Source organism: Triturus cristatus, chromosome 1_2, assembly GCF_964204655.1.
Source record: "Triturus cristatus chromosome 1_2, aTriCri1.1, whole genome shotgun sequence".
Classification (NCBI taxonomy): Eukaryota; Metazoa; Chordata; class Amphibia; order Caudata; family Salamandridae; genus Triturus; species Triturus cristatus.
This window is the reverse complement of record NC_140580.1, coordinates 776,015,293-776,025,868: the sequence shown is the minus strand read 5'-3', so window position 1 is coordinate 776,025,868 and position 10,576 is coordinate 776,015,293.

Here is a 10,576-nt window from a genome sequence, read left to right as displayed (position 1 = left end):
AAAGTACTGGTTGATTCTGTTTCACTTGATGAGGTTTTGCCACACCCAGCCACCTATCAATTATACTGTATAGTATACCAGTTAGTGTTGTTACTGCCCTTGTCCTATCCTCTGTAACTATTGTTGACCACTAATAGTGTCTACCACCAAGATAGACAAAAATGTAATATTATCTCTCCTTCCACAGGTTACCTTCACTACTAAGTTATTAACTAGTTCTTCAAGTTCTTACCTGAATAGATGAAGTGATAGTACCGCTTGCAATCTTCCCAAACCTTATTGCAGGGATTCCCAAAAGGACGCTTTTAATGATGGCGGTATTAGTGTTCTTATGCTAACAGGGAAGGCATGACAAAGTGAGGTCCCACTCCCACCTATTCTAAACAAGCATTGGCATAGCCAATAGGTCTCGCCTTTGGGACCTTATAAGTGTTTAGCAAGAGATATTGACTTTGCCTGTGTCTTTAATCTGTGCTGTCAGAAGTCTGCATCATGCTGAAAAGTTATAATAAAGAAGTGTCAAAAGCATTTTAGTTACCTTGATTATGACCAAGAAAGCATTATGTACAACTGAATGACCATATTAAAAAAGTATTAACAATAAATAATGTCTTGAGGTTGTTTATTGTCCTGTCAATGCTGGCAACTTCTATCTGCCTGTCCCAGTGGTGGAATGTCTACATTTAAAAAGTTTGTGATCGGGTGATCAGGCAAAAACATGTCACACAATGTACGGGCAACCTTTACATTTGTACGTGACACTAAGATGAGTAGACGAGCCTTCTCAGGGTAATGCCAACACCGAGTTAAAGGCAATGCAGTGGAAAAGGGTGAGTGAGACACATTTGTGGCTATTCACAAACATCCAGCCTGCTTTTCCAGCACTTACCTGCACTTCTACGGGTATACCTTTACCATCCAGGCAAGAGTAATAATATTCAATACTGCCACAAGGTGGCAGCAGGAAGGGAAAACATTTAAATAAGAAGAGAATATGAAGAGAAAAGGGAATACAAATGTGAAATATCTTTTACTAATTACGGACATAGAACGTTTACAATTAGAACACTGCATAAGCGAGCAAAGTGAATTTTAGTTTTCTCACAATAGTCACTAGTGTGTGCATCAAATCATCACAAGTGATTAAAAAGGCAGCCTCACCAGATTATTCCATGTCAGGGGCCTTTACCGAATAAGCAATGCATTCTGGGAGTGAGATGCACCTTTCTTGACTTGTTACACAAAGTGTTCTGCACCTGACAGCCAGTTTATCCAAGGAGTTAAATGCTCACTGCTGACATCGGCGTATTAAAGAGTTCCAGTCTTGGCAAGACACTCTCAGCCTTCCAAGGATGGCAAACCCAGAGTTAGTTACGAATCAGCAACCCACAGCTGAACGGCCTCGCTACCCTTGGCTGAACCCTCGTGCGTTGAATACCAGGAATTCTGAAATAACCTGAGATTTGTGCACGAGGTGGAAGACTGTCTGCAGCTGTGCGATTAGCAGCTTGTGAACAGTGAGAGCTAATTACACAGAATGCCAGAAAAAGAAGCCTGTAACTAGAAATCAATATTTTTCAAGCCATAAAAAGTCGCTCTCATAATTCTGTTTTTATGACATACTTTGAAAAAGCTCGGCACTGCAGTTGGATTTGTGTTTATGCATTCTTGCAATGTTTTCTAAGCTGTCCATACCTGACCTCTGCAGTGGCCTAGTAGCCTACTTTCACTTCAAAGACTTCAAGACTACCAAAATACCATAACTGGACATGTACAAAACATGCATTCATATACATCGGAGTTTGACGCTGAGGAGCATGGCAGCATTGTGTTATAGCTCCTTTGCAGCCAGCAGGCTACCTGTGAATAACTGGACCGGAGAATGGTTCAAACAAACAGTAGAAGTAAAAACAGGAGTCAGAAACAGGCGCAGAGGTCCTCACACGCCAAGGCATTGTTATGAAGAAGACTGTGCGTAATGATCTCCCGCCACCCACTGAGTCTGTGTATGTTTGGAAGCATTTGGAAGCATTGCTTAAGTAATATTACATTAGCAAAACACAACGCTTCGCTTAATGCTCAACACACACATGCTTTTTGCGATGAGTACAAACTCGTACTTCACTAATTGTCAGTGGTTCTTGCAGCTGACTCAGCAGCACTAAGCACAGTATATATTCATTTTAACATGCAACACAAAAGTTTTGGCAAGGAATTCCGAAATGGTTGAAGGAGGTATAATATGCATTTGTGTGACAATATTGATTTGTCAACCTCTCCTATACAGTTTATAAAGTTTTATATAGCGCGAACATGATCCTAGAGGGTATCAGAGTGCTTTGCATTACACCGTTCAGAAACGTTAGATGGTTGGGGGGTAATATACATACATTCAATAATCGACATTCAATACAAAAGAGGTAGACAGTGGTAGATAGGATTATGTTGCTAACAGTCACGTATGATTTAAAGTCTTAGGATGTGAATTTGTTAATTAGATGCATTTTTACTTCTTTTTTGAAGGAGGCTCATGTCTGGGCTTCAAGTTGTATGCAGAATAGATAGACTTGCATCGCCTAATTGCTAATTTAGGAGTTTGCGGAGGACGTTTCGTGCACGTCACCTCGCGCAGGGCTGACAGAGCGACTCTGGTGATTGGTGACTTTATCAGGGACAGGAGGAAGAGTTAAGTGGTTGCCTTGAGTCCCAGACAGGCCTGCTATACAAGGTGTCCTGGCTGCAGACTGCGCACGGCTCTTGTCTGTTCCTCCCGCTGATCTGCAGCAGAGGCCTGTAAATACCACAAGGCCTGCAGCAGCCATGTAACCTCCACATATTGTGATGCGCATGTACCCTTCAAGCATGCCTCAGAGCCAACAGTAAATACTTTGCGTTTGTACTTCGAGATGATTGTGGTATTAAAACACACACATGTGTTGCCAACGTAACTTAACCGCATAATCTTACACCAGTGGGCCTGCCACATACTCCGGAACGTCCATTGTCTTTGTGCACTTATGTTTTCCGTGGTCTCTTACAAGCACACGCCCACCCCTCCCCCTTACACGGTGGCGACCAGCCACTGACTTCTATTAAGCGCTAATTTACTGTTCGATCTCCAAGTTTACTTGGATCAGCACAAAAGTTATAAAATTAGAGCAAAATAAATGTTCCTGCCTTTAAGCACAAGTCGTCATCCACTCGAATATCTGGAGTTTCTTCATCCCACTAGTAGAACCTGTAATTTGGACTCTGACCTGATGGCAAATCCAAGCCATTCTCGCTCACATTGAAGACAGTATCAAGCACAGGACTTCGTTGTAAGTTCTCGCTTATAACCTTTGTGAGAGGGCCCTGTCCCATCAGGACTGCGAGAACCCCATGGAAAAACAGCAAAGCTTTTCGAACTGGTCACGTTGTGTCATTTATTTTTTCTGCATCTTTTATATAGCGCGAACTCGACCTGAAGGTATTGGAGCGCTGTACATGAGCACCGTATTTACAGTACACATTCAGGCACGGGGAGATGAAGTGATTTGCCCAGGATCACAGGATGTGGACGCGACCTCGAGGCTCGAACCCTGGTTTCCTGCACCAAAGTCGGCAGCGCAGCCGGGAGCGTTCCGGCCCAGGCAGAAGACCAATTAATAGTGATTTACATGCTAATGGAACCTCAGTCCTTGCGAGGTAGGTAAAAAGTGGGTCATAAATATACCCAGTATTTACAGTGCCTAGAAAGCATAGTAGTGTCCTATTAAGCGGTAAACACAACCCCGCTATTATAAGTAGCAGCGAATGAGTAATTATGTGGTCTCAAACGGCTAAGGTAAGGACGTGCGCTTTCCTCGGCGGTTCAAAAAAATATATGTTTAAGACGTGCAGAAAAGCTACGCGCGCAAAGGAAACACAGTTAAAACTATGGTATTTTTTTAGCGTCTCTTTTCTAACCTGGACCTGGCGATAGCGGCGGACGGGGGGTCTTGATATAAAGTCACCGTAAAGACAAATTTAAACCTGATTATATTTTTTTGTCGGTGAGGCGAAGCCCATATGTTCTTATGCTCTAATCCACGACTCGGTGAAGGAGAGGGAAGCAGACAATAGCACTACCACTGGAGCCAGAATTGAAAGTCTGTGCCGGAGCCTAGTGCGCCCCGCAAAGTACGTCAGGCGAGGCGCCGTGGAGGGGAGGGGCCCACTGATGGGGGGGGGGACTCGACTCCCAGTGGTTAAGGAATTGGCTCGCAGCCAGTGGAGCAGAATTTCCCAGTACGTGTTACATGAAACAGAATGAACAAGCATTGGCCGCGCAAAACGCGATGGGGGCGGGGAGAATGAAGAAGCATTGGACGCGCGAGACACGATTGTGGGGGGGTGGGGGAGAGAAGCGGGAGTTCTGAGGAAAACTGGTGTGAAATAGCAGCAGGGAAAGGGGTGGAGAGGGGCTACGAGGGAGAGCGACGTGAAGCCATATGGCTGCTTTGTGCGCGTGCACGCCTCGTGCACTGTAGCTCTATGCCAGGGGAAGCACTTTGAAAACCCACTTACAAAATGTCTCGAAGAGACAGCTTTCGCTGTCTCAGCAAGACCTAAAAAGGGAAACTCCAAAAGCAGGATTATTCAGGAAGATTATCCATCACAGGCAATTAGACTGAAAGAAAACACAGAGTTAGTGGGTCATCAAAGACTGAGACCTGACTCCCATCACGAAATATCTCATATTACAAAAACTAGCAGTTGTAACTTCTGAGCAATACAGGGTCGTATTTATAAAAAAAACTAAACTTACAAAATCCTCAAGTCAGGAGTCAGGAGTCAGAATTCAGGAGGAGATGGTTTGGTTACTCCATGTTGTATATATTTTGTAGGTAACACTTTTGGTGTTAGATTATTGAATCTTGCAGTGTATGTTTATGACTAGTAACTTTTACATCAGTAATTTCACAAGTTGTAACTTAAACTTTGTGAGTAGCAAGTAATTCCTGTTTCTTTAAAAGGAGTTACTACTACTAGTTAGTTACTACTCACAAGGTTACTACTCATAATGGTAAAGTTCTGGCAGTTCAGTTAAAGTGCAAGAGTGAACTTATACCAACAGTGCAACTTTACCTTAGTGATCCAGGCCGGGTAGTGCATACTAGTTCTACCTATCGTGGAACAGACATTGTTCTGAATCTGCACTATAATGATGTTATCACTTTCATGCCCGGGTGGGTAAGTGGGGATGGTTTTGGCTAATGTTCAGGTAAGAAGTGTATTGCAAATAGTCCTTCAACTCCAGTGATCCAAGTTAATATCTAATTGTTCTGTCACCTTGGTTTTAAAAATACAAATTAGGGAGATTGAATCCATACACTTCTATAAATTATGGTTGTTAAAAGAAAAATGATACTGTATTAGGGGTGGACGGAATTTGCGTAGTCGCGCTACGCAAAGCTCCGCGAAACGGTAAAAATCTCTGTGAACACGCAGAAATCCCGCGAACATGCGGAATTGCTTGTTCGCGATGCTTTTTTCCTGTTCGCCGATCGCTGTTTGCATGCTCGGGGGAAATATCTCGCGAACACGCATTTTGAGAACGAGAAGAAGAAAAAAGTCCGCAAAGCCGCGGAACGCGGAATTTTGGGCAATTTCGCGTTCTCAGCGGAGCGCAAAATTACCCAAATTCTGCAATGAATATTAGATGTAAACACATGTAGAATTTGTGCTTAACACAGGTTGCAGCAGTGAGATCCTCTTAGGTATTCAGCGGGAGTGACGCACTGGTACTGTAGCAAGTCACAGCAGTGCTTGGGTGTGATGCTCAGCAGAGGTTGCAGCACTGAGACTCGCTTGGAGGTGTAATGGGCCGTCGGTCCAGTGAAAGACTTTTTGAAACCCCTGCTCACGATACTGGAACAGAATTGCACTGGTGTTTCCAGACCAGCGGTGCCCCCTGTGTGCTCTGTGCTTCAAGGTGCACAGCACAGGCTAGTCTGACGTGCCATCAAGTACATGTAGTGAGATGGGGGCCTCTCTGTGCAGATGTGACCCATTCTGCCCAGGTTTAGCACCACTCAGCAGTACTGCGTGTGCCACCGCCGTGCACTGGTGGCTTCTCGTGCAAGGAGTCCCTGGTACCTTCATAGGGTTGGCTTTATTGTGAGCCCTGGCATCTGTCTGTCTGTAGCACGTGACCTAGGCACTCCCCTCTGCCCTGCAGCTGCTGGCACCAGAGGTGTCTGTGTACTTACTGGGCGCGGGGGCACGTACCTGGCACTGCGAGCTGTGCCCCATGAACGTCTGTTTCTATGTCAGGCATCCCATAATTTCACACTGGCTGCTGAGAGATGAAATGCTGCTTCCTGGTCCAGAGACATGGATGTGTGTGGGCACACACACGAACACACACACGCACAAACACACACACCCATGCACACATGCATGCACACACTGACGGACCCACGAGCACGCAAAGGCACACAAACACCCAGAAGATGAAGGACAGCTCACAAGCAGACACATGCACACACGCAATTAGGGCACACAAAACATATTTATACATTGGTGCACACAAAACACACCTGGAAACATGCACATACACACCCAGACAGAAACATGCAGAGAAATATACACACTCAAGGGCGTATACAGAGGGAGAGGCAGGCACATGTGCACACCACTGCTGCACACACACGTGCACACCTTCACAGCACAGCTCCAGTGCACGAAGGCGCTTTTACAAGCACTCGAGAGATTTATTTTATGTTTTCTCCAAAGAGGCGCTGGGTGGGTTGACTCACTCTGTCTATTCAAGCTATAGAAATGTACTTACTGGGCACGGGGAACGTACCTGGCACTGCGAGCTGTGCCCCATGAACGTCTGTTTTTACGTCAGGCATCCCATAATTTCACACTGGCTGCTGAGAGATGAAATGCTGCTTCCTGGTTCAGAGACAGGGATGTGCGCGGGCACACGCACACACGCACACACGCATGCACCCACGCACACATGCATGCACACACTGACGGACCCACGAGCACACAAAGGCACACAAACACCCAGAAGACGAAGGACCGCTCACAAGCAGACATGTGCACACACACAGTTATTACACAGAACATATTTATACATTGGTGCACACAAAACACACCTGGAAAGATGCACGCACACACCCAGACAGAAACAAGCAGAGAAATACACACACCCGAGGGCGTATACAGAGGGAGAGGCAGGCAAGTGTGAACACCACTGCTGCACAAAGACGCACAGACCTTCACGGCACAGCTCCAGTGCACGAAGGCGCTTTTACAAGCACTCGAGAGATTTATTTTATGTTTTCTCCAGAGAGGCGCTGGGTGGGTTGACTCACTCTCTGTCTATCCAAGCTATAGAAATGTTTAGCATAAACGGTGATGCCGGCCAATGGAAATGAGGGGCGGGGCTTAAAGCCCTTTTCTAAAAGTACTCAGCAATAAATCTCGCCGAGCACGCTGCGCATGTGCGCAGCAATGCTAGGTGAGACCTAAACAGGGCGGAGGTCCATCGCTAATTTTGGCCAGCTTCTCGTTGTACAAATGTGCCATTGAGTGGTTGCATTCTTAGGACCCCTTCCTGCCTAAACCTGCCAGTAATAGTAGCTTGGATGTTTTTCTTTTGCCGTGCCAGTGACACAGATGACTTCCAGAGAGAACCAGGAGGTGGTAGACATAATGTGCATCTTGGGGTAATCACTGTAAGCGGTGGTGTTTGCATTTGAGTCTTCTTCCATTTGGAAGTTGTCCATGCGGGTGATAATGGGTCAAAACTGAGGTGCATGGTGAGTAAAAAATGATGGATTGGGATGAGGTTGATTGCAGTGGCGGAGATCAAATCAAGCATTTCATCCATCACCTTGTTGTTTTTGCATTTGACGCCCTAAGTGTGCTGGGTATGCCCAGACGTGGGTCCTGGGCTCACTGTGCCACTGGAACCAAGCTATACCTGGCTGAAGAGCTCTAACTACGGTAAAACGGGTCCTATGTTGCTTGTGTTCTGGTTCAGGGAGGACCTGGCCTAGCAGTTCGGGTTGGAAACTTCCCATGATGGGCAGGGTCAAGACTGATTTGCATATGGCTGGGTCCACACTGAGGTGGCATGGTGGGTGAAAACAAGGGATTGGGATACAGCCCTGAGTGATTGCCAGCGAATTTGATTAATTTAAGCATTCTATCCATCTCCTTGTTGTTTTTGCCTTTGCCACCTCAAGTGTGCCTGGTTTGCCCAGACTGGGTCCTGGGCTCACTCTGCCACTGGAACCAAGTTATACCAAGCTGAAGAGCACTAACTAGGGCGAAAACCGATCCTAGGTTGATTGTGTTCTCGTTCAGGGAGGATCTAATCTAGCAGTTCAGGCTGGACTGTTCCAGTGAGGAGCATGCCAAGATTGATTTGCAGATTGCTGGGTCCAAACTGAGGAGGCATAGTGAACAAATGACGATGGGTTGGGATGCTACTCTGAGCGATTTTCACAGGTTAGACAAACTGCACTCCTTCCTTCCATCAACTTTTGCGTGTTTCTCGTGGATTTTAAGATAATTCTTTTAAAACATTTACATTAGTCAACGGCTACCATATCTATCCATACTTAATGTGTGTTATTGTGTATTGAAGTAAGCAGTAACCAAAAAAATAAAGAATATGTACACAGTTAATCATTGGTTTACAAGAACGTCTTTGCTGGTGACATGAAGTTACACGAAAGCACATTCCATTGACATGCTAATTAAGGGGGCGACTCACAAAGCCTTGTTTCAAAAAGCCCAAAATTAACTTCAGTAGGTTTCATCATATATTTAGAGTAGACTACAAACTCGGGGTTTCACAAACGTCCATTAGTAGTCCTGGAAGTCACCAACAGTCAAAGATTTCCAGGAGTAATCCTATGGGCCAATATATATTCTTTCAGATTTTTCACAAGGGGAAAAATTGTAGCAGTAACTTTGGTGAAAAAATTGATTTGTACTGTAAATGTTTTGGGCTCATTTAAACGACGTTAAGCAGCATGCTAGCCTGCCAGTTTGGCAGAGGCTGCTGACAGCAAAGGGGGAGGCCAGATATGTCACCATCATCCGGCTGGTGCGGTGGATGCACTGAAGACAGCTAAGGAAGGACAGTGTTGCTTTTAGCCCCCTCAGCATGCTTTTCTTGTTTTTCTGAAACAACCTTCAAAAGTGTAAGTTTGTTTTTGCAGACCAAAAATATAATAGCTCTGATGCACAGAGAGATTTTACCCTGCATGATAGGGCTGATTTTCCTTCCAAGTATCGTCATGCTTTGCATGGTGGACCAAGCATGGATGGTCAAACTATCCTGAACAGGGCTTGGTGACCATTATTGTGACACTGGGCAAATGAGTTTGTTAGTCATGGAATATACTGTTTTTTTGTTAATGTGCTTTATCCGCCAAGCTCTAAAAGAGCCCCCTTTTCTCCACAGGGAAACATGAAATGCGTTTAGGGAACTTTCTCACCCCATCTAGGCTCATAATCAATGTTTTTGTGGGAGTAGTTCTAAGTGTGTAAATTAGATGGGTCACTTCATCAGACATTCTTGAGGATACCCAAAAACGTATCCCCTTGTGTGTTCAACATTTTTAATAACCGTGCCTCCCTCGCGAACACTCGTGTTACCACACAGATGCTCAGTAATGGAAAATATGCCTTACTCATGGACTTTTTTTTATCATCAAGCACCTTATGATTCTAAAATTCAACTTATTCAGATTCTATGAATCAGGTTGTGAATTCTATTATTTCAATGGGCTATTTTCTCCTCCTGCATTATGTAGTCAAAAAGGTGTGAACTTGGCTTGAATTTCTTACCAAGCCCTAATCTACTCTAACCCATGTACATATAGTTGATTCTTGGCCTCTCAGACATCCAGTGGTGGTGTCCTTTGTCACCCATTCAAAATTCCTGGTTATATTTCAAAAGTTCTGAAGTCTGTATCCTTCTTTGCGGTGTTTTGAGTGCAAAAAAGGTTATATTGTACAAAATTACTCAATTCCAGGCAAACCCTTTACCAACTTGTTGGAGACGCTTATGGCACAATATGCAAAATAGGTGAAAAGCAATGCCTGTTAAGTTTGTGTCCAAAACCTTGCAGGACCCATTTCTTTCTTGGAAACATATAGACCCTCAAACCTTGAAACTGGCAGGTAATATATCAACAAATCATAAGACGACATGGTTAAACTTTGATTGAATATGTGGTACAAGGCCAGGTATGAAAACCTTAAAGGGGTAAAAAAAAACTTAAAGGGGTAAAAAAAAATGCACTCAATTTTGCTTCTCTCACAATGTCAGTAACTTTCATGACGTTTCTCATTTGGGCTCAACACAATGTGAAATATCTGTGTGCCTACGACTAATGTAATACATGATTTTTTCTGCGGTTAGTCTTTTGTACAAGCTCCTCGCCCTCGCGACACTAGATCCCTGGGCTCTCAATAAAGGCAGAGGTTGGTAAAGGAACTGTGGTGTTTATGCCTTCTTGGCGTGATCATAGTGACGCCTTGAGCAGGTTTAATGTCTTGTTTGAAAACAGCCACGCAG